Source organism: Aptenodytes patagonicus, chromosome 1, assembly GCF_965638725.1.
Source record: "Aptenodytes patagonicus chromosome 1, bAptPat1.pri.cur, whole genome shotgun sequence".
Taxonomy (NCBI): domain Eukaryota; kingdom Metazoa; phylum Chordata; class Aves; order Sphenisciformes; family Spheniscidae; genus Aptenodytes; species Aptenodytes patagonicus.
This window is the reverse complement of record NC_134949.1, coordinates 48,292,556-48,318,213: the sequence shown is the minus strand read 5'-3', so window position 1 is coordinate 48,318,213 and position 25,658 is coordinate 48,292,556.

Here is a 25,658-nt window from a genome sequence, read left to right as displayed (position 1 = left end):
AACCCTGATGTCAATTTGCAACTTGTTATTCTGACTGATTAATAAAGGCAACTGAATGAGGTGCTTATCACATTACTCCTTAGTGTCCCCGTAAGACAGACACTATAATTTTACCTGTTCGATTTGGCTGGAGCTTTGAACGCTTGGTTTTGCAGTTTATTAACAGAGTGGATATTTCATCAAAATAATAAATCTATGGATATATAATATTATGGCTACAGAGCATAATCTTTTGGTATAAAATATGCTCTATATCTGCATCTTGTTTCTGTGATAAATGAATGATTATGTGGATTTTCTGACAGCAGGACCTGTCATCTGTAGAAGTAGCAGAGAAACTGATATGTCAAAATGCTCCTAAATCCTTTCTTACTGGTGAGGTGGATACATCAAAATTGCTATTAGAAATCCATCATATTTTCATTAAATTATTAGAGCTTTTGTTATGATTCAGGAATACTATTTGGTTTGTGTGCATGCTTTTTCAGCTGATGGATGGATACTTCAGTGATGCCAAATACATAAACGTTAAAAAAAAAAGAAAAGGCACATCCTTAAATTTAAACTTATTTTAAATGACTTTTATTTGTAACACAGTGCTATTCCCACTCTCTTCATATACTACTCTGAAGAATGTTTCCCAAACAACAAGAAATTTCATTCACTTTTACAAGTTTTCTTGAAGGCAATTAAGATCACACGTAATTTAACTACTCCTCCCTATCCTTTGAAAAGTAAAGGGTTAAAGATAAAAAAAAAAAAAAAATTAGTTGTGCTGCTTTGAATACAAGTTGAAAGATAAAATCAGCTGCCTCATGCATCTATAGGATTTGCATTATGAAATATAATGCTTCTTATATGGTATAGTTTTACAAAGATTTGTATAATTTTTAAGTGCTGCTCAAGGATTGTCAGTATGTAATTTGTATTCTGTTGAACGATAGCGCTGCAATGCAAGTGGAAAGAAATATTATCTGCACATTATATGTACAGCTTGTCCAGAGATCAGGGATCAGGATGCATGTAGATATTTCAATCCTGGCTACTCTTTATCAAGGATGGACTGCTCCATATATCTTTCAGAAGGGAAGTTTATGAGGTTCTTTAATAACTTCTCCAGTAGTGCAAGACTTTGTCATGTAAATTATCCTGTAGCACTTCATTCTAGATGCGCAGCATAATTCAGTTTGCTGAGTGATAGAAGGGTGTATAAGACAGAGGAGGAATAATCTAATTCTTGCTCTCTTACTTGTAAGTATAGTAATTACCTGGGTTGTAACCTTGACCCTTGTTATATGTTGGTCCTTGAAAATGACTGTGACTGAGTAGCATTCCTCTTGCAATTAAATGTAACCTTCAGTTTAATAATGTTTCCTGTTGTCAAGCAATAAATACTCCAGCAGTTTTTAATGTTCTACAAGTCAAATTAATGGAACTGATCTAAATTATTCCAGTAAATAAAATGCGTTATGATTTATCTTCCTCTACAATCAAACTCAGATAATCTCACAATAATACAATTTTAAGATACAATTAAAATACTCATTTTTTGTATGTACAGTTAATATTTTAGGCATATAAAACACATCTTTATGCTATTGTATTACATTAATATATATATACAGTGACAGCTTATTTTCCTATGTGTCAGATAACAAAGTAGATCACACTGTCATGCATTTATCTTAAACTGTTTAAATCAGTCAAAACAGTCATAACTATAAATATACACATTATTTATGTGGGAGGGTAAGATTATAAATAAAGAATACTAACCAGCCTGTAGGAGAACTGTTGTTTTTACATTTTTCATTCTCTCTCATAAAATGAAATCTCAGACAGTCAGCTTTTGTTTGTACTGACATAATACTACTGGCCTTAGTACATATATGTGATCAATGAATTGGAACTCATGCCTAAAAAAGGGAAATAAACTAGGAAGTGAGGCAGGCAAGCTGGGAAAGGCAGAATTATACTGACATGTGGGACCACCACTGAACATAATTTGAAAAGGAATAAATGTCAAGTACTGTTTGATCACTTTGCACAGGTACTGTATCATTGTAAAATTACAAAAGACTCAGAGTCATAATTTCTCACATAAGCTTGAATAAATCAGTAATCAGCATGAAATCTACATTGCTCAACACAAATATCTGGTTTAAAGAAATGGAAACAATCACAATGCTTTAAGAAATATATTTGATAGGGAATTTTCCTATATGGTTGGTTTTCATTTGATAGTTCTGAATGATTGCTATCAAAATTATTCATGGGGCTATACTAGTTTCAATTAAATTTTAACCAGTAAAAGGTTTTTATATCAGTAGTGTTCATCTCAATCAGGAAAGAACTCAATGCATTTGATTTGTATGAGGATTGGGGCATGTGAAACATTATTGAGTATCCTACTCTATATTAAACAAAAAAAGAACTTAGTACAGAGGAAACCCGAGTTTCAACCTTTACTCAGCTTGAATTAGAGTCAGTATCCAAAAATCATAGAATCATAGAATCATTAAGGTTGGAAAAGACCTCTAAGATCATCGAGTCCAACCATCAACCCAACACCACCATGCCCACTAAACCATGTCCCTAAGCACCACATCTACTCGTCTTTTAAATACTTCCAGGGATCGTGACTCAACCACTTCCCTGGGCAGCCTGTTCCAATGTTTAACCACTCTTTCAGTAAAGAAATTTTTCCTCACGTCCAATCTAAACCTCCCCTGGTGCAACTTGAGGCCATTTCCTCTCGTCCTATCACTAGTTCCTTGGGAGAAGAGACTGACACCCACCTCGCTACAACTTCCTTTCAGGTAGTTGTAGGGAGCAATAAGGTCTCCCCTCAGCCTCCTCTTCTCCAGGCTAAACAACCCCAGTTCCCTCAGCTGCTCCTCATAAGACTTGTTCTCTAGACCCCTCACCAGCCTCGTTGCCCTTCTCTGGACACACTCCAGCACCTCAACGTCCTTGTTGTAGTGAGGGGCCCAAAACTGAACACAGTATTTGAGGTGCGGCCTCACCAGTGCCAAGTACAGGGGCACGATCACCTCCCTAGTCCTGCTGGCCACACTATTTCTGATCCAGGCCAGGATGCCATTGGCCTTCTTGGCCGCCTGGGCACACTGCTGGCTCATATTCAGCCAGCTATCGACCAGCACCCCCAGGTCCTTTTCCGACAGGCAGCTTTCCAGCCACTCTTCCCCAAGCCTGTAGCGTTGCATGGGGTTGTTGTGGTCAAAGTGCAGGACCTGGCACTTGGCCTGGTTGAATCTCATACGGTTGGCCTCGGCCCATCGATCCAGCCTGTCCAGGTCCCTCTGCAGGGCCTTCCTACCCTCGAGCAGATCAACACTCCTGCCCAACTTGGTGTCATCTGCAAACTTACTGAGGGTGCACTCGATCCCCTCATCCAGATCATTGATAAAGATATTGAACAAGACCGGCCCCAAAACTGAGCCCTCCCTGGAGAACACCACCTGTGACCAGCCACCAACTGGATTTAACTCCATTCACCACAACTCTCTGGGCCCGGCCATCCAGCCAGTTTTTGACCCAGTGAAGAGCACACCTGTCTAAGCCGTGAGCCGCCAGCTTCTCTAGGAGAATGCTGTGGGAGACGGTGTCAAAGGCCTTACTGAAGCCCAGGTAGGCCACATCCAGGTAGACCACATCCACAGCCTTTCCTTCATTCACTAGGCGGGTCACCTGCTCATAGAAAGAGATCAGGTTGGTCAAGCAGGACCTGCCTCTCATGAACTCGTGCTGGCTGGGCCTGATCCCCTGGTTGTCCCGCACATGCCTTGTGAACACCCTCAAGATGAACTGTTCCATAATCTTCCCTGGCACTGAGGTCAGGCTGACAGGCCTGTAGTTCCCCGGATCCTCCTTCCAGTGCTTCTTGTAGATGGGCATCACATTGGCAAGCCTCCAGTCATCCGGGACCTCCCCTGTTAACCAGGACTGCTGATAAATGATGGAGAGTGCCTTGGTGAGCTCCTCTGCCAGCTCCCTCAGCACCCTCGGGTGGATCCCATCCGGCCCCATAGACTTGTGAGCATCCAGGTGGCATAGCAGGTCGTTAACTGCTTCCTTTTCAGAGTTGGTATCTGAAAATGATTATCAGCTTCCTTCCTTTTTTATGAGAACCTTTGAAAAGTTTTTTTCTTGTTGATGCAAAGCAGGTCTGCTTGGAAAATTTGAAAACTAAGTGGTATGGAAAAACCCCTCCTCCTTTCCCACTCTTATTTAGTAATACTTTTGAAAAATTACAGACTAACATCTCTTAGCCATAGAAGAGGCATCCATCGAGGAACAGTGGAAATGGCATATTTTATTTATGTTCACATACCATACTCCTATCATAGTTTTGAAGGTGAAGATGTTACTTACATATGTAAATTTGGAGGGGGAAGAAACCCAACATTTAGTCTTGTCCTTTATTACTTTGCTTTTGCCAATTTTTGTTATTTCCGTAACAATATAAGTCATCAGGTAGTCTAACACATATTTTTCATCTGGAAGGAAATACATCAAAACTTTAATAGGTATATCGTTGCATGGATGTAAATACTTTTGTATTGCTAAAGACCTTCCATTTCTGTTTTTAGTCTGCTTTTTCACTTGAAACCTGTCACCTCCACACCCTGGTGCTGTTCTGGGGCAGCTGAGATACCTTGGCCAGGTATTTCAAGAGCTCTTATCCTTGCAGCCTTGTGGCCTTGCACTGGTGCAGTCTGTATCATTGTTATGATTAACCTAAGAAAAGGAATGTTTTCTATGTCTAAGCCATCTTATCTGTCCACTGTCTTCTTACTGCATTGCTTTATAGAGTCACTTTGTTGTAATGCCCCCAACTCCTCCCCCAGTCTGCCTGTCAGCTTCTAGGTAGTTGACTCCATACTACAACAAGCACAATAGATATAAGCAAATAATAGTAATTTTAATATCCAATAAATATTACTTAATAATAGACATGCTTAAAATCTAACAGTCAGGTAGTCCACAGCAATTGTACCTAGTTAAACATCAGTGCCAGTAGTGTCATGAAACAAAGACCAATAGAAAACTTGAGAGTGTCAATAGAAGGTATTATTGTATGGGGGAAAAATGCTAGGGTGCTTCTTGTTTGTTTTTTTTGTTTTGTTTTGGATGTGATTGTGACCTCTCACTGCAGAGGAGAGGAACACCAGGAGAGGACTCTCATTGGAGGGCCTCTGCCACTTCCCACAAAACCTCTTCTCTATCCCTGGTTTTTTGCAAGATGACCTTGAAGTGGATATATATCGTCAGCAGAGCACCATGGGAATAAAGCTTTGTGCATATCAACCTACCTTCACTTTCCTTAATCAACAAGATTATTTATTTATTGAACTATAAAAGGGAAAATGAAATGAACTTATTAAGTACAAATATAAAAACTGTCTTACTTCTGTTGCTTCTGCAAAAGCTTGTGGAGCAGAAATAATAGAACTGGCTATTCTCTTATTTTGACAATAACTTTTACTGTTCTGTAAATGAGTTCAGAAGACTGTGTTATTTAAATTTATGTCAAAGAAAACATGGTACTCAGGTTTCTAACTATGACTTTCTGTAAAGTGAAATGATCAGTCAAATTGATATTGCTCTGAGAATATATGTTCTTAGCAATACATTTTGAAAATATTTTAGGTGAATAACATTTGATGCTGTATGAGGTGAATGGATGATTTTTTACTAGATAAATATGTAACTAAAAAAAATTATGTTTGATATATTTCATGTTAATATAGGACATAATTGTAGCTCGCTCTATATAGGCAATTATATAAAACATTTTATCTCCACAGAGGTTTGCAAAGTCTAGACTATTTCTATCATAATGTTTACATTGTGTGTGCATCTTGTTCTTACTTAAAAGCCTGAATGTGGTGTTAAGCCTCAGAATCCATGCACAGACATCCAGCCTTCAGTTTTTGTTTGATTCTGGTGCATGAATGAATTTTGTAGAGAGGGCTTGGGATTTTATTTATGCAGCTCTCATAAGAGTAAGATTTTTGTTTTGTTCTTAAAACCTTGGTGTCAGAAAGTTTCCAGACTTGAAGAGTAAACATCATGCATTTCATCTCTGAAGTGTTTTCCTAACGTCTAACATGCCCTTTAAAGTTTTGTTTCTTTGTAAAGTCTTTATCAGGATTAAATCACTGTTTCTTACATGATTTCAGATACATGCACACCAACACTGACTCATGTATATAGGCTTCACCTCTACGCTCAAAATAAGCTGCATTGTATTTTTTATTTGAGGGTTTAGAAGCTTGAATACGTCAAATTAATTTTAAATAGTAGGTGTTCCCTATCTAAACTTAATCTTAGTCAGCTTCCTCAGCTTCTTCCTTTTATTTGCTATTAAACTCATTGATGAGACTATACATAAAATGAAGTCTTGGGAGTGATCGAGAGTGTGCTGGGTACCTGTATCAGTTTCCTGTTCATTTTTATCTAGTCTACTTATCATTTCATGTGAAGGTTGTACAAAGATCTTCCGATTTCTTTCATCCATAACATTTGAAGTTATTGTCTTTTATTCATATAGACAGTTAAAATTCTGGCAAAGGCCTTTCTTGTCTGGTACTTTTCCTTTTGTCCTGGAGAATATATTTTTTTCTTCAGGAATCTGTTTATGATTAAAACTGCCTATTGAATCTAAGGTAAGGTTAAAATTGCAGCCCTCATAATTATTACTTCTTCCAAATCTACATTTTGATTTGCAAAAAAGTATCAACCTGATTAAGCAGCTGCTCACTCTGCTGTAGTCTCTGTCAATGTCATGTCAAAAAAGACATGAAGGAACTTGGGAAAATTTGTCACATAATCTGTGGAATGGATCTATGTGAAGAGAAAAATTATTGTGAGTTTCATTACATCCTTACTTAGAGTGTCATGGTATCCACTTTTAATGTTGTCTATGCAAGGCTTCTGCTCAAGAAAACATATCATTTGGAAGCTGGTTGTATGAGCAGCTATCTCCATAGCATGAATGTTCTGGCAAGATCACTGAGAACTACACAGCAGAAGAACTCTTTTGGTGTTAAGAAGCCTTAGTTTTAGCTCTGTGTCTTTGGTTCTGTTTCAGCTTTGCCTCAGACTCAGACATACTGAGTAAGAGCTGAATTTTTCTGGTAAAATTTGGAATTTTGCTTTTTATGCACAGATATTTTTAGGTGGAGTCCTGATATTTCATCCTTTCAACTTTGTTCAGAAGAAGAGATGTAATTGTCTATGCATGAAAAATAACTTGGCTCTACATCCCTGATTTTTATAGATAAAGTTTACAACTGTTTAAAAAAAAGTCCGCATTTTGCATATCTTATTTCTAGCAATATATGTTTATATATATATTTTTTCATACAAATACCATTAATGGTCTTGTTTTCTTCATTCAGTCATATACCCAGAGTTCGGACCAATAGTGCTTCTTAAGAATGTAATGTTTAAATATATCAAGCATCTGAATGGAAAAATTTCTGGAAGAGTTAAAAAAAAAACAACCTATGCTATGTTTTTTCTTGTTGATGAAGTGAACAAGGTTGAAACAAAGCATTGAAACATTTTTTATACTGCTTTCTATAACATGGAGAAAAGTCCATATCAAATGTATTTTAAAGAAAAAAACCCAAGATCAATTTTATATTGAGTTTTCAAAAGAGAACTACGTGGACTAATTCTTTTTTCTTTTTTTTTTCCTTAGCCAACACATACCAGTGGGAATGGAAACTGCATTATAGGTTTTTTTGTAAAATATCTCCTTTTTCTTCCACTTGGCAAATCAAATTTGTGAGTCCAAAGTCATTATTAGAAATTATGCATGCAACATACAAAACATTTCTTTTTCTCTGAAAAATACTCAGTGTAATTTAGTATTTTCTACATCAATATCTTTATTTTTTCTAATGTAGACACTGCAAAACAGCCATTAATTGAAGAGATTGTGAAAATTTTGTCTTGGGTTTGGAAATTTTTCTCTGGAATAAAATCACTCTGACTATGACTGTCATGATCATGTCTGTGCCACCTCTTGCTGTCTTCTGGAATAAAATGAAAGAGAAACTGTTTCACCTGAAGAGATGAATTCAAATTTAAGGACTCAAAGTAGAGCCATCTATTCTTTCTTAGGTTAAGAGAGTTCAAATTTGAACTCCATGCAGCAGAGCTGCGGATACTATGTATTGAAGAGGGGAAAGGGGAGAGAGGTAAACACCAGATGGCTATGTCTTGCTGAACGTTTAAATTTAAATTACTATATATCAAGCTGGCATCTTTTTGGTGTGTTAAGCGAGGCAAATTTACTGTAGGAGGGTGAAACCACAAATGAAACTGATGGAGTCCAATCATTTGTCACGTCAGTAGAGCTCTTAATTGAACCAGCAATGTCCTCAGATGCTTACTGACTATGAAGAGTTGATTATAAGGGTAACCTATTGTCTATTTCTTGCTGTTATCCTAAAAGAGCATACAAAAACTCTGTTACAGTGATGCAGGGACCTAGGGGAATAATTACACTTTAAGTCAGTTTTGAATTAAAATTTTTGCTTAAGCAATTTATATTCTTATTGTTTGTTTTACATAGAGAATATCATGTTCTTTGGACTAAGATATTTCACTATTAATGTATTCACTGCTTGATGGTGAAAACACTGACATTACATATTTATATAACTGAGCTACTTCTACTTTTTTTTTTTTTTTTAAATCACAGAAGCATTGTATCACTTGGGATAAGATACCTCTGCTAACTTCAGAGGGATTCTGTTTAAATATAATTAAGGTGGCTGCATGTACAAAGCCCACAACAAATACAGGTTGTATCTGAAGCCTAAGATAAAGCACATTTTTCGTGCTGATTTTTGTCACAGGAACAAAGAGGTATGGGTTATAACTTCTTCTCCCAAAGACATATCCCTTGGTTTGGCTGAAGCTTTTTTTCACCCTGCAGTTCAAATGTAAAGTGCAGTATAATTAGTCATGAGGTTTGTTCTAAAATAGCAAACATGGGCAGTTATTTTGTGTAGCCATTTCTGAACAGAACTAAGAGCAAACAAAATGTCCTAGCATATAGGTTGAACTTTTTAGCCCACACTAGCACTTACATCATCATAGATATGCTATTATTAGTGCCTAGGATAACTCAGATATGTCTTCCAGAGGTAGTAATCAGAGATCTGAACTGTTAGATAAACATGCCATCAGCCACATTGACCTGTAATAGATGTGATTACTGCTAAGCTAAAAATATGAACAGTTTATGAATATACTTTTCTTGGTACATGGAATTCAGAAAAGTATAATATAGCTTATATAAATGCAAAGCATACTGTATGTATGTGTAAACATAAAGTTACTTGATTAATTTATAAAGGAACTAAAACTAATATAGTGTAGGCTGAAAATGAATGAAGAAATTGCTAAATGATAATAAAACCAAAACTGTTGCTCTGTATAGATAGCATTTGTGATTGCTTTGCTGTAGTGATGAGCACAGTTTATAACTGATGATTGGTTTGGTTCAGATAGGGAATGAACTACAATGGTACTATTCATTAACGTTTTGATGTGTTGCAATATGGAACTTGTACTGGAATTGCATAAATCAGAGTAGAACACGGAAGAATCAGCACTTCTCCCAATGTCTTCAACAGTAGTGAAGAGCTATGCAACTAACAAGAGGTATGCAAATAGTAGAGCAGGTTAAACTTGTTAAAAAGCAAAAAATAGTTTGCATTCAGGGTCAGTTTTTGGAAATGATGAAAAAGACTGCTTCTCAGGATTGCTTCTCTCAACACTTTTTATGTTTTTCTTGAACATGGCTAAACAATAGCTTTTATTTCTAGTACTAAGGTAAATCAAGGCATAAGTGTGGAGGAATTGTGATTACTTGTTTTATGATTAAAAAGTCACAAAACAGAGTCATGGTCGAGCTGAAAATAAGAACAAGTGCTCCAGCTTCTCTGCTCAGTTTATTCTAGATGATACACTCTCCCAATAACTTTCGTTTCTTTCAAAGGCAGAATCAGAAGTATGATCCCCGTGTAACAAACTCAAGCTGGTGTTTAGATGCTGTATAAAAAAGTGCCAGCTAATTACTAACCAATTTGTGATATACTCTCTGCAATACTGCTGCAGTTTATTTAATTAATGAGTTTGCATTTCATTGGCATTTGAGTGTTTCACTGATTTATCTAATGGAGATATCTGACCCTTCCACATCTCCTGAGTCAATGGGAATTTCACTGTGGCTTGAAAAGAACAAAGATTTTACTCTTCAGTTTCAGCTTTATAATCACTAGGTTTTTTTCAGCTATCCTGTCTGAATCCTGTTGCCGTTGTCATGTATAAGTCTTCAAAAATAGTGGCAGCATTTTCATATTTCTATAAGAAATAAAAAGAGCAGCTATGTTCTGAGTTATTCTGTTATGTCATGGTGCTTCTACCAGTAGAGGCGAAAAGCACTTAAATGTTTAAAACAACAATTCCCTTTTCCCCCACTGCCTTCCACTTTCTCTTTCCCTTTCCCTCTCACTCAGTAAAATCCAACACTGTCATTCATGGCCTATTTAGCCAGAGGTTACAGGCGATGTTTTAGCCATAGGTGAAATATGACCCGGAGCAAACCTTCTAGTCCAGGTTTACATCTTTTCATGATTATCAGTCATGATGAATGGTGCTAGATTAATTTGTTTGGAAATGTAGACATGATTGTACTGAGTTCATATTATTTTCAATTGCTGTGAAAATCTTTGTAATGATAACACGTTTATGACATTTCACATTCTTTGCAATAACTGTCAAAAGTGTTATATAGTCCTTGAAAGATAATATAAACAGAATTGCTTTTGATTTTGTTAGCTTTTTGAAATTTCATTTGCTAGCGACAATTTTTCATGATTACAGCTTTAGTAATCTGTAAGCAAATAGAGCAACAAACACGCAACAAAATGCAGAATATCAAAAAGGGTAAAGTAGTACATGTAGGCTGCAGATACCGTAGTCTCCCTTGAATTTTAAAATTTAAGGCTAAATTCTCATGACTAAGGCTACACTCCTGTGAATGTTCTATCTGTGCATCTGTGTATGTTCATCATGCATCCAGATACCTTATTCTGAGAAAAATATGATTATTCTTGTGTCTTGGTGCTCTTTTTCTTTGCTTGCTTTCCAATGCATATGGCATTTTGAGAAGCAACAGTAGATGATAAATTCATACTCTGGTTACAGAGCCATTCAACAGAGCCAGAGGGGACTTAATGAATTCCTTTTAGGGCTTTTGCATTGAACATATACTCACATATGAGTGATAATCTCAATTTGCGAGGGCTGCAATACAGAAAACTGTGTGGCTCCATTACTGTAAAGGATATTTATGACTTCTGTGAACTGTTAGGATATGACTGAGTATAGTCCAGTATCAAAGGAAAACTGGATCTTTGGACTAATTCTGTTGGAGCCAAGAAAGTCCTTGTTTGGAATATCAAATAACTGATGTTTCTTGTATTTTTTTTCTTTTTTTTTTTTTAATAATTCAAGATTTTTCTCTGTTCTGTTGCAAGATCTAGGGATATATTCAGAAGTTTTCTAGAATTTTAAGTGGCTATGTATAACATTAATGCAATTATAGCGTACAAAGTTGATATCTGTCATAATTTTTGGTGCATCTGTAGCATCAGTCCTTCATGCCTGATACTTGCTGGCACAGTGTTTGACAATAGGGAGCCAGGGAATTCAGAACAGAATTTAGCACATCACTTATCATTCTTAAAGTGAGATTTTACCTAGCAGTGTGATATGAGGGCTGCTTTAGCAAATGGCAGCAATGCTCTGCTGAAGACATAATTAATGCCTGTGCTAAAATCCCTAGGGTGTAAGTACCACTGTCTTGGTACTATATGCTAGCTTGTTCATGATATTTATTGGTCTTTTGTCTTTCATTTGCTTTTGGTAACTAGGACTTCTGCTCTGCAGCTGCAAGATACTTTGGATAGTTGTTGATTTACCTTGGTCTTCTGTAACAGAAATTTATTGTGAGCTGTTTTATGGCTTTTGCTTGTTCAAGTGGAATACAGATAATGCAATCTTCTAAAGCACTTGGTTTCAATTCCTAATCTTTGACATAAGTCACTAGAACTGTGAGGTTTTGTGTTTTGTTTTGGGGTTTTTTAAGGATTTGTTCAGCCTTCTATATTACAAGTGTAATGTCATCCAAATATGTAATTTTGACGATGGACTTGATGAATGGGAAAGGCTTAATGGGAAAGAGGGGGAAAAAAAATATTTGAGTATGGAAGCTTGAAAATCCATTGTCTGTCATGTCACTGGTTTGATTGCCAAGGTAAATTTTCTGTTTTCTACTGCTGAGTGTTTTAATGATCAAAGTAAAAGTAGATAACAGTGACTTCAAACACAGATGAGAGGTCAACAAATATATTTGTTATCTTTTTACTTCTCTTGGTCTGTAGGTGATCAATGCTGGCATGTGATCACACCAACTGCAACTGGATTTAAATCAAGTTTACAGTACTGGACATCATCCTGAAAGATTGATTCAAGTCTCTTGGGGAAAAAAAAAAAGAACGGAAAAGAAGAGACTTCCCAGACTTTATAATTTGAATTTGCAAAGTCAATGTTCCCTGTAAGGTTTTATTTGGGCAGGTCTAGGGATGTTACTGAAGAATTTGCTATGCTTTCTATTAAACTAATGCTGCATTTTCAATTGACCAACTGTGTGAATGTTTCCCTAAAATGTCAGTAGGTTTTGCATTCAGTTACTTTCTGCTGTGCTTTCAAAAATATTTACAAACTGACTATAGTTAGTTGAAATAAATAGGACTGAGATGTCTGTTTAAATGATATTCCTAGTGATGTTTGGATATCAGATATTTTACTAAACTTGTGTAAACTGATGTGCATTATAAAAGGTCAAGGCTGACACCAAAGAAGTTATTATCTACCACTTTTGGTACTTTGAGTGGTAGGCCAGTTTTATCCTGCAATGCAAAGTAGACATGAGGCATATAGTAAAGTGTCCTGCATACCAAGGTAAGCATTGCTGGTTAGCATCATAAAATGAATATTAATTCATACCTACAATTAAGTATGCTCATAAATACTTCCAGAATTTGAATCTAAAATTGTGTTTAGAATGCAGAACAGCTTCATAATTCATTTCTCATTTGGGGTAAATCTGCATGGCTTCATAGCTTCTTTGGAGCTTTGTTGGATAATCTGATGTTCATCTACTTTAGTAAGAAACTTATTGTGTCTTATCACAAATTCTTCTGACAGGCTGTCAGTAGGCCTGTGACATTCCTTACATTCCTTACAACACTGAGTCTTAAGAATTAAAAGAATAATTTTGTTAGGGAGACTATCTCTGTGATGGATGACACCACCTTGCTCTTGATGCTCATAAAATTGCAAGAAAAGTATTTTGAATCACTAGATTTTTCATTCACCTGTGTGCAAAAAAAGATGGAAGCATAACAATTACTTTATTAAGGTCCTAGTCCCACAAAGTTGGTAAACAGATATTTAACTCAAAGCAGCTGGGTAGTTCTACTGATGTAACTGGGCTTCCTTATATAATCAGGTGCGTAACAATTTACTTAGATGAAGGATTCAGTTGCACTGCTATGTCTTTTATGTTTTTCTCTTGTCCAATTTCTGCCTTGGAATGAGGATGTAATTAGGATGAAAGTCAGTCATGTTCTTGTCCATTAAAAATTCAAATGAATTAGAGTCATAGGAATACAGAAAGCAGTCCTTGATACACCAGCTATTTTAGTGTTTAAATAGGAGCTATATTTCATTCAGTGTTACAGAAGTTAGTCATTTAATACAGTGATGAGGAACCGGTATTTTTAATTACTCTTATGCATCACCAGCCTTACTGAAAAGCACAAATTATAAGTTAATTCAATTTGATTAAGATGGCCTCCAGGTTAAAAGCAAAACCAAACCCCTCAAAACCCCCAAACAACACAATCTTACACAATGATAGACTTCCATGTTGATAAATGTTTACACCACTACATTAAGTGCAAATTACCTGATTTTGCAGGAGGTCACATCCTTTGTTCACGGTGATTGAATGAATAAAATTCCCCTGGATTTACTCTGCATAACTTTGGGGCAGTGACACAAATTGAAAAGCAGGTTATAAATCTTTATCACTGACTGCAAAGATTATTGTTTGGTTTCATTTTGGTCACATTTATGATGATGATTTAGTTAGAGGATGGAATGCTTTGATGACAGTTACCTGGGGAGAACTAGAGGCACTTTTACTTCAGTGCACATGAATTGTTTCATAGCTTTATCATTTTACATAGTTTTAACACTTAACATAACTGTATCGTTTTCAAGATTATTAGACTAATAATAAAAATAACTTTCATTTCTAAGTCTTCTAAATGAATATCTCAGTCCCTTTTGCATGGAATCCCTCTGGAAACTCATAATTACTTCTCATATGGCTTAATAGGTCTATCTTATTCAACAGTTGTGAATACTAATACTGTCTAAATATACAGTTATTATTCAGATTTTAATTTTATCCATTTCAATGAAACTGTATGGGAAATAATGAATAAAAATTATTATTTATTATTAACAACCATGGATTTATTTCAGGCTGATTTTACAGTTGTTTTTTTTTTTTCCTTAGAATTGCTGACCTGTGGGGACTCGAAGTGGGGAAGCTAACATTCACAAAAGCTAATGTTAATCTGGGAACACTAGGCTGCTTCTACAGCCAGGAAAAGAATCCCTCCAAGAAAGGACAGATTACCTAAATTAAATTCTAGGTCTGCAATAAGCTTCAAAAGAACTCCCCTCTGCCTATATCAGGAATCCAACTAGATTAATCTCACTAGGTTAAATCACCGCTGCTGAATATCTCACTCACATCAGCTCATTGATGATGTCTGTTTTCTTACCCAGATATAAAGAAGAGGTTCATTCCCATTATACATTAAAAATAATCAATAGCTTGTGATTTTTTCATGGGACCAAAAGTAAAAATATATATGCATAAATTAAACGGTATCACAATGTAGAGAAGCACTGCAGTACTTTTAACTCTTTTGGAGAAGAGATCAAAACCTGGGTTTGGCTTGATTGTGGCTGAGGACTGTGATGTTCTCACTAACACTTTTCCTCTGGAGACTCTACCACATGGAGAAGGCTGCAGCATGCAGTAAAAATGACTCTGTAACACCCTGATGGTCTCCTGCTCTTCTGAGACATGGAACAGTCTCCCTTACCTTCACTGACTATCCCCAGTACCTGCTGCCTCTATGATCGGCTTCTGTACTTGGCCAAAAGAAGAGGTAGGAGTATTACCAGTAAGGGGAGTGCAAGGAGCAAGTGGCCTGCCCCCACTGGTTTCCCATCCCACGGCTCCCTGAGCCTGCTGCTCTGGTCATGTTGTACCAGGTCGGGATTGCGGTGCACAGGGGAGGGAAACAGGAGAAATGCAGTGCTGCAATGCCAAGCTGAAATAGCAGCAGTAGTGCAGAAAAGGCCATAACTGATAAGAAATGTGGAAATACCTTTATATGACAAAAATTCACTTATTCCACACACACCCCCACACCCCCCCCCCCCCCGGCTGCTCAGAATTAATGAGAGGAGATGTAGGAGATTTAAGCATTCTGTTTTGTACACGCATCCCAAACAGCAAAAACAAAGAATATATTTTGGAGTGTGTCTTAACTAGTATATTTGCAGTTTCAGCAACATCCTTTCTGGTTTACAGAGTCCTTAACAAAACATTATAACTTTTGAAAATAAATCATGAGAGTGATAAATGTACAGAAATCTTTCAGTGCTCTCTATAAGAAGTAATTGGAAAGCAAATGGGAATAAAAAAGAGCCTTCTTTGGTTTTTCAACATTTCCTTTGAAGTGTCATTGTTGATTATTAACTACTGGAATTATTCAGTGCAGTGCTCCTTCTTGTCCCTCAGGTACACACGTGTTTAATTGTTTCATTTACATTTATAAATTACCATTTAGAAATTTTTTCCAGGATTCACCCCTCTTTCTACAGATGCTTGTCTTGCATGCCTCTGATGACATAGCTGTTTTCTTTGAACTGTTCTCACCCCTAATAAACTGAAATTATTTTCCTTTTATTAAAAGTCAATGATAAAAAGATTAAAATAAAAACATTAGTAAGAATTTCACTCTCAATTTGTATACCCTTCACTGTACCCAGAATCCTGCCTTAATGCACAGTTCTTTGAAAAAATGTTCTTTATGAACCATCTTTGCTCAAAGCAAGTGTTTTTGATTGCTGAAAAGTTATTTTAATAGGGCTGAGACTGACCTTTCCTAAGTATTCAGTAAAATGACATGAGCTGGTAAAGTATCTCTCAGCAGCAGATTCCCTGAAATCTTCTATTTAAATTAATCCCAGTGCAACTTTCCATGTTCTTGATCATTCTGCCTTTTAGGGCAAGTCTATTCTACAGTTAGGATAGTTCTGCTAATTAATGGTGTGAATTTAAAGAGCATTAAATTCCTGTATGGAATGCTCTTCTTTTCCCTTCCCTCAAAAAGATGATGCTAAAGTGGATTAACACTACCTGTCTTTTGAATGAGATAATTAAGGAGGTATTTAATATATTTTATATTCACATCTTTAGTTACTTCAACTTAATTTTGTCTAGAATAGAAAACCATGTACTTGTAAATTCTAAACTTCTAATCACATTCTTTCATGACTAACCATTTTACTATTACTTTCAATTAGAAAGTTCTCCTAAACTCTGTTCTCCCTTTCATCAGTTTTGTCCCCAAGGGATATCAAGATGTTACTAGCACCCTTACTTTATGTGAACAATGAACTGTTCTACTCTTCCTTCCTGAACTCACTTGCTTGTGCCTAAAATATTTCATATCAAAAAGAACATAAAATTCAGACAGTGATGAGATTAGAGACATGCTGATGAAGAGTGTAGTAGAATGGCACAAAGAAAAATTGCAGCAGACATGAAGGGTGAATGGAACCAGTATTAAAAATAAAAGAAAATAAAATTGAGGCAATTGAAACTAAAATCTGAAGTACAGACAATAACAAGACAAAGATTATATTCAATATCACTTTTATTATATTATCCTTGTAATGTAGGATTTTATTATAGAATAATACATTTAGCATAGGATGTATATAGTGTCATTTTGGTCTGAAAACAAACTAACAGAAAACATTATATTGATCCTTTGAATTTTTTTAAAAAAATCTTTCTTATTTCTTTCAAAAAAGTAGGGACTCTCTCTCAGACATATTTCTCACTGGCAGCAGGAGATTTTGTATGGATGTATGCACAGATCTGAAAAATATAACAAAATCAAAGAGTGAATGAAGATGTGACTGCCTTTTCCGATGGAAATGTGGGAATGGAAGTAGGCACTGAGATAGGATAGAGAAGGAACAAAAAAAAAAGGCACAATACCACCACTGTTTTGCTGGGGTATTTGATATTGGATAGAAAATTCTAGAGATGTGTTGCCTCATATTAGATTTGGAAATAGGTTTCTTTCTATGAAAGGAATCATATTATTTTGTGTTTAAACCGACACTTCCATGTTTCTTTCTTTTTCTTCTTCCTTTTTTTGCTCCGTTGCTCCTTTAATTCCCTAGTCTTCCATGAAATGATGGGTTTAATTTAAGTGCTCTTTCAAAATATAGGCTACTGATTTTTGTATATATTTTCAGAAGCTAAAGCAGCTTTAGGAGCAGAGATAAAATGTGATTAAAACTGAGCCCACAGATGTACTTTTCTGGTCAGTGTCCAAAGTAGGGGAAATATTTGGATTAATAAATATATGTGTAATATTCCTCAAAATAATCATATAGACCCCTTTAAAAGGTGAAAGATGAGGGATAGACACATTATCAGAGTTGTTTCAGCAGTTTCCACTGCAATGACTTTGCTGAGGAGACACTTCCTGAAAAGGTAGGACCATGTTTTATGGATTGTTCACATACTGCTGTCCCTGTAGTTTTTTGTGCTCTCACTCTCCTTGTTCTTCCTTTCTGGCCCAAGCCAGCATGCCTTTTGCTAAATTCCTGGTAGGATTTTGTATAATTCAGAGCTGTACATTTATACAGAGAACTGGGGGAATAATGCTCCTAAGAATGCCTAGCTTTCTGAATCTGATCAAGCATGGACAATTTTAAGTTTCACTGAAATTCAAGGGGAACGCAGAAGTAACAAGATATTACAGAATCAGTTTCCAGGAGAGCGAGTAGAGTTTGCGCAACTAATAATTTACATAACCAGTTACATTTTGTGGCAACCCTATAGAAAATAATTCTAGGTGGAAATCTTTAGTTAATCTAATTTAATTGAATCAATACAGCATTATATCTGTATAGGACCAATACGATTTGGTGAAAATAAGTTATCTAGTACTTATAGCTCATTCATACATTGATGTTAAATTTAGATTGTGCTGATTGTGAAAGCTGTAAAACTGAATAGAACCAAAGAAACTAATTTTATTCCAAAACTCTTCTGTAATTGTTCAGGTTAGAACTCTGAATGAAATCTCTTCCCTTCCCTGTCTATGTATTATTCATGAAGGCCTAAAACTGGCCCTCTGTGACCATGAAGACTACTCTTTTAAAATTCTAATGTAATCCTATTCTTATGTACTGAATTATGGAGCCATCAGATCAGCACCCATGCAGTGAGGAATTTCAGATGATTAGAATTCTTAATGATTAGCTCCACAGTGTAAGTTCTACATTGCCTCATTTGTATGGAAAAATTCTCCTGATGCTCAGCAGATGCCCTACTGTTGTATTTTAATGAACTGAATTTTAACTCCATATCATTTTAAAAAATCTGTCCCAACCCCCCTCCAGAATTTTTAATGGAAAAGGGAAAGAATGCTGATTAAAATTTCAGCATTCTTGTCTGAATCCAAGAAGAATTGCCTCAGTAAAGGGTAAAAATATTATATTAAGGCAAAGGACACATTTGACTTATTTACAGTTGGAAAAAATGATACATTTCCAACTGTTTTGAACACTTTCATCAAGATGGTTTTCTACCATAAAATGCCATGTTAGTGACCTGTTTTATTTAAAAAGCATAGATTTCACATTATTTGTTTTTTCCCTTTTTTAAGAAATACAAGGTAATGTTTCATTTCCATAACAGAAATAGCTTTTTTTATTTATAAATTATTTTTCCATTAAAAAATATTCATATATGTGTGTGTAAAATGTGTAAAATGTAAAGTGATTATACAAATGTACACAAGGTTTTATATGTATACATATATAAAATATAATATATATTCAATTAATATATTATTTATATGAAATTTAATTTATATAAAATGCAATTATATAATTTATATATATTATACATATAGACTATATGAAGTGGCCTAAATGATATAAAAATTTTCTTCTTCTCTGGTCCATTTCAGTTTTGTACACTAATTTGAATTTTTTTCTCTAGGTTAAGGTTTGTACTAAAAAAAAAAACAAACCCTAAAATAAAGTTTCCTTTAAAGAAAGGTCATTCTCTGACTGGATCTACTTGGCCAAATTTATATCAATGCAAATCTAGAGTTAGTTGATTTGCATCAATGAATAGTATAATTGACTAATGCAATTGAGAACAAAATTTCCTACCCTAACCTTCTTAGAAGTCAGTTTAATTTTCCAGTGTTAGTAGTTTTATGCCCCGGGTATACTTTAACAGTTAGAAATATTCAATTAACTGTATTTCAGTGGCTGTGATTTTACTTCTTAGTTTCATTCAATTATCTTTCCCTCCACAGTTTCCCTCTCCCCCCCCCCCCCCCATTTCAAGATTTAATCTATCCAGAAAGTACTGCTGCACCTATTGACTCACAGATCATGCAGGCTATCAAATGTTAGGCTCATAATCAGGTTTGGAGTTCAACGCTCATAGGGGAAGCAATCATTTGCTGCTATAAATAAATGCTGAATTAGGCATTCCTTTCTGCCCATGAGACTTATGCTTTGTCCAGCCTATACACTGTTTGCAGTGATCAGATCATGAAATAACACCATTAGGAGTATGTGGAAATAAATGTGATCTGTTTTGCATAACTTGATTTTCTACTGTTCAGCACTGTATAGCAGTCATGAAGCTAAATATTCAATGGGAGGAAGTGAACTAGCAACACAAAGTGAAACAGTGGAAAATTAGAACCCTCAGAAAATCAGTTGAGCCTTCGGAGTTCTTGAATTAACTGTTTCAAAACTGAATAAAGAAAGAGTTTTTATGCAGAATGTCCATTACGACTCCTGAAAGTAAAGAATACTATACAAAATATTGGGGTATCTTTGTGTAGGTATTGCTGTATGAACCAAGGGCTCTATTCAGTTGTTCATTGTGGTGGGTTGACCCCAGCCAGCAAGTAAGCACCCATCCAGTTGCTCACTCATTTCTGCCCCAGCAGGATGGCGGAGAGAATCAGAAGAGGAAAAGCTGAAAACTTGTGGGTTGAGATAAAGACAGTTTAATAGGTGAACCAAAGTTGTGCATGCAAGCAAAGCAAAATAGGAACTTACTCACTACTTCCTACTGGCAGGTAGATGTTTAACCACTTCCTGGAAAGCATGGCCTCAGCACGTGTCAATGTTACTTGGGTAGACAAGTGCTGTAACCACTAATGTGCACTTCATTGGGCTTTATTGAAATACCTAACTATATCTCCATTTACTGCAGCATGAGACTAAACAGTTGATTCACACACAGATAGCTAAAATATGGATACCTAAATTTTGGATTTTTAATCTAGACATGATTCCTCTTCCAGAAGTTTAATACTTGCTTCTAGAATGATACCAGTGAGAAATTAAATTGACGATAAAAAGAATATGTCACAGTATATTATAATTTACAGAAGAAGGGACAGGAAGAATGAAGGAGAATGTGGTACTTACACAAACTAAAGCTATAAAAATTTCAAGTACATAAACAAGAAGACCAGACATATATTTTCCTCATTTTATTTGCAAGATGTTAAATTTGTCTCCTAAGAGTTATTGCTGTTGCTTTTCCCATTTCCTCAAATCTTTTCAAATTACTTCACCACCACAAACACTGTTCAGAACCAGAAATTTCATGAATTAGTGTGAATTTTTTAGAAAGTGCTTGTTTTTAGAAGAACCGGAAATGTAAGCTACAGAACTGAAAATTTTAAATGCCACATACAGAAAAAAAACCTAAAATAACAATCTCAAGTTATTACTAATATATATTTTTAAAAATTATTTCACCAGTCTGGATTTTATTTTTCCCTTTTTGGTGTTTTCTTCTGATTCTTTATTCACATTATTTTTTTTCCTTCTCTTTCCTAAACACTTCTCATTACAAATTATTTGGCTGGCTCTGTCTATTTATTCCTGTTTATTCTTTTTTCAAATTTTTGGTGCCGTTAAGTGTATATATAAATATATGTATTTAGTTTCCTGTATCTCTTCTTATTTTCATGTTTAATAAAATTGTTTCTTACTCTTTTTTTTTTTCAATTTGAACTGTCTCTATTTTTCCTTTTAGCCTCTTCCCCCTGCAATATCTTTCTTTGCTTGTGTTTCCTCATTTCTCTCTCTTTCATTCTTCTTTCCACATATGGTTCACATACACATTTATGCAGATAATTTCTCTTTTTTTTTCTGTCCCAGATGCTGTCTCTATTTTTACCATTTTGTTTTATCTCAGATATGTTTTCCTGTGATTGCTAGTTTCACTAATGAATAGATTATGAGATTGTGTGTTGAAAGTATTCTCATTCCAGTGACCCTTTTTCGGTCTTGCACATACTGAATACTCAATTGATTCAGGTCTTGCTCTTGAATTCAAGCTCCAGTGGGATTCTTCCACTGAAAAATAAGGAACAGAACCGGATGGAACAGCTAGCTGAGATCTGAAACATAAGGAGGTAATGTTTGCAGACAGCCTATTTTAATAGACATTTTGAAATATTTTTCGTTATTTTGAAAGGAATGACATGCTCATCAAAGTTGTACAGCTTAATATCTTGATGTAGTAGGAGAAAAAGAGACACAGGATAGCCAAGTCTTTATTACTTTGTCAAAAGGAACCCTTTCAAAAAGATGAAATGTCTGAACTCTGTGGAAGTCTAGTTTCAGTTTTACTTTTAAAAGATAAGATCAAGCATCTGCCAAAATACATTATTCACAGTGAAACATTTCACTGATTCTGTACTGTAGATACCTTGAGGCCTATATCTTCTGGCAGTATTACTGCAGCAGCAGAACTGCCAAGAGGGAAGAGTTATTTACAGTCATTGGGAACAACTCTTCCCTGACGATGGGCAGGCTTTTGAAACTGAGCTTGTATATTGGAAAATGGAGAGAATTCCCTCTCTATGTTTTATCTCAAAGGACAACAGGGAGCTGCAGTGAATATTTTTCTTTCTCTGATTTTGCTATCTGGGTACCCCTGGTGACATGACCTATTTCTTTTATCTTCCTTTTCTTAAAAAAAAGCAACCCCCCCCAAAAAACCCTAAAATAAAAACCCACTCCCCCAACTAAAAAAAAATAAAAAATCACTCTCTTCTTATCATCTCTTCATTAAGCATAAGTTTTCCTTCTTGCTTTTCAGGATAGTAAAAAATTCAGTGAGATGGGATGGACCTTAAACTGTGTCTAAACTTCTAAGTTGAATGTAACTCTTGGCTATAATGGATTTCCAAAATTTAAGAAAAAGATAATGTCTATATATTAAAAAAACCCCACAAACAAAGAAACTTCCTCCTGCTGTTATCACCTGTGTGATATGTCATCTAAGACACTAAACTTATCAGGAATCTGTAGAAAAACCTACATTTAGAGACTCAAAAGAAGTAGCTACTCCAAATCCCTAACCACTTTGGGAAGGTCTAGCCACTGAATCCTGCCCAGGTTCTTCTCGGCAGGTCTGGCAGAGCTAGAATGCTCTGTTCAGACTGCTCAGACCATTCCCCTAAAGTTTTAATGCTCCAAAATTTGTTTTCTGGTATTTTGTTCCTACTTGCTATCATCGGATTTTGGTTTTTCAAGAAGCAGGGCCTCTGTGCATTTGCTATTTCAACATCAGCTACAGAGAAGCCAGAATACTTGATATTTCTTATACTTAGGAGAACCAATTAGAGTTAGTATGGAAATGAGAGGCTATGGACAAAAAATACATTATTTTCTCCAATTAAAAATTACCAGGGAGCTGGGTTAGATGGGAGAAATGAGAATTTATAGAATCATAGAATCATTGAGATTGGAAAGGACCTCTAAGATCATCAAGTCCAACCGTCGAACCAACACCACCGTGTCCACTAAACCATGTCCCTAAGTGCCTCATCTACTCGTCTTTTAAATACCTCCAGGGATGGGGACTCAACCACTTCCCTGGGCAGCCTGTTCCAATGTTTCACCACTCTTTCAGGAAAGAAATTTTTCCTCACGTCCAATCTAAACCTCCCCTGGTGCAACTTGAGGCCATTTCCTCTCGTCCTATCGTTAGTTACTTGGGAGAAGAGACCGACACCCATCTTGCTACAACCTCCTTTCAGGTAGTTGTAGAGAGCGATGAGGTCTCCCCTCAGCCTCCTTTTCTCCAGGCTAAACAACCCCAGTTCCCTCAGCCGCTCCTCATAAGACTTGTTCTCCAGACCCCTCACCAGCCTCATTGCCCTTCTCTGGACACGCTCCAGCACCTCAATGTCTTTCTGGTAGTGAGGGGCCCAAAACTGAACACAGTATTTGAGGTGCGGCCTCACCAGTGCCGAGTGGAGGGGCACGATCACTTCCCTACTCCTGCTGGCCACACTATTTCTGATCCAGGCCAGGATGCCATTGGCCTTCTTGGCTACCTGGGCACACTGCCGGCTCATGTTCAGCCGGCTGTCGACCAGCACCCCCAGGTCCTTTTCCGCCAGGCAGCTTTCCAGCCACTCTTCCCCAAGCCTGTAGCACTGCATGGGGTTGTTGTGGCCAAAGTGCAGGACCCGGCACTTGGCCTTGTTGAACCTCATACAGTTGGCCTGGGCCCATCGATCCAGCCTGTCCAGATCCCCCTGTAGAACCTTCCTACCCTCAAGCAGATCAACACTCCCGCCCAACTTGGTGTCGTCTGCAAACTTACTGAGGGTGCACTCAATCCCCTCGTCCAGATCATGGATAAAGATATTAAACAGAACTGGCCCCAATACTGAGCCCTGGGGAACACCACCTGTGACCAGCCACCAACTGGATGTAACTCCATTCACCACAACTCTTTAGGCCCAGCCATCCAGCCAGTCCATCCAGCAAAGAGTACACCCGTCCAAGCCATGAGCAGCTAGTTTCTCCAGGAGAATGCTGTGGGAAATGGTGTCAAAGTTTTTACTAAAATCTAGGTAGACAACATCCACAGCCTTTCCCCCATCCACTAAGCGGGTCACCTTGTCATGGAAGGAGATCAGGTTAGTCAAGCAGGACCTGCCTTTCATAAATCCATGCTGACTGGGCCTGATTACCTGGTTGTCCTGTACGTGCCACATGATGGCACTCAAGATGATCTGCTCCATAACCTTCCCCAGCACCAAGGTCAGACTGACAGGCCTGTAGTTCCCCAGATCCTCCTTCCTGCCCTTCTTGTAGATGGGCGTCACATTGGCAAGCCTCCAGTCTTCTGGGACCTCCCCCGTTAACCAGGACTGCTGATAAATGATGGAGAGTGCCTTGGCGAGCTCCTCTGCCAGCTCCCTCAGCACTCTCGGGTGGATCCCATCCGGCCCCATAGACTTGTGAGTGTCCAGGTGGCATAGCAGGTCATTGACTGCTTCCTCTTGGATTACGGGGGGTTCATCCTGCTCACCGTCCCTGTCTTCCAGCTCGGGGGGCTGAGTACCCTGAGGATAACTGGTCTGCCTTTTAAAGACTGAGGCAAAGAAGGCATTGAGTACCTATTATAATAATTTGAAGGAATTTGAATAAGATAAGCAAGTTAATAAATGCCATTTGCTTCTCACTAATTAACAAAATAATTCTATTTTCAGCCATAAATACTAATTAAAATATGTAGTGCTTATAATCCTTGTTTGCATATGTAACGGAGTTGTAGAATAATCATAATTCTTACCTGAGATAAAATATGAAGTTTTGTTGTGCCTAGTTTGAGCTAGTCTTCTTTGTTCTCTTTATAGCCAGGGGAGATATACAGGCATGCAATGACTTATTCCAGTCTCAAACAACCATCTAAGATAAGAAAAGCTACTTTAAGTGGATCTTTTTTAAAAGTTAATGCATAGATTATAGAGGAATCTAACTAGATTATTTTATAGTAAACCCTACATTTTAAATAGCTGGAGCTAAGAGGGCTCTCAGACAGGATTATTAGAAAGAAATGGGTGATGCTATCAAAGGAAAAAAATAAATAGAGATTATTTCATATTTTTTGGCTATGATATTGCTTTATAAATATAGCAGATGTGGCATTAAATACTGATGTCCAGCTGGCTATTTATAGCAAGCAAGTAGAAAATTAAAAGCCTCTCTCCTGCTGTTTTTTGCTAAAACTAGATATACTTACAAATAAAAGAAACACTGATTCCTTTCTGAATAACTGAATAACTCCTAGTGGT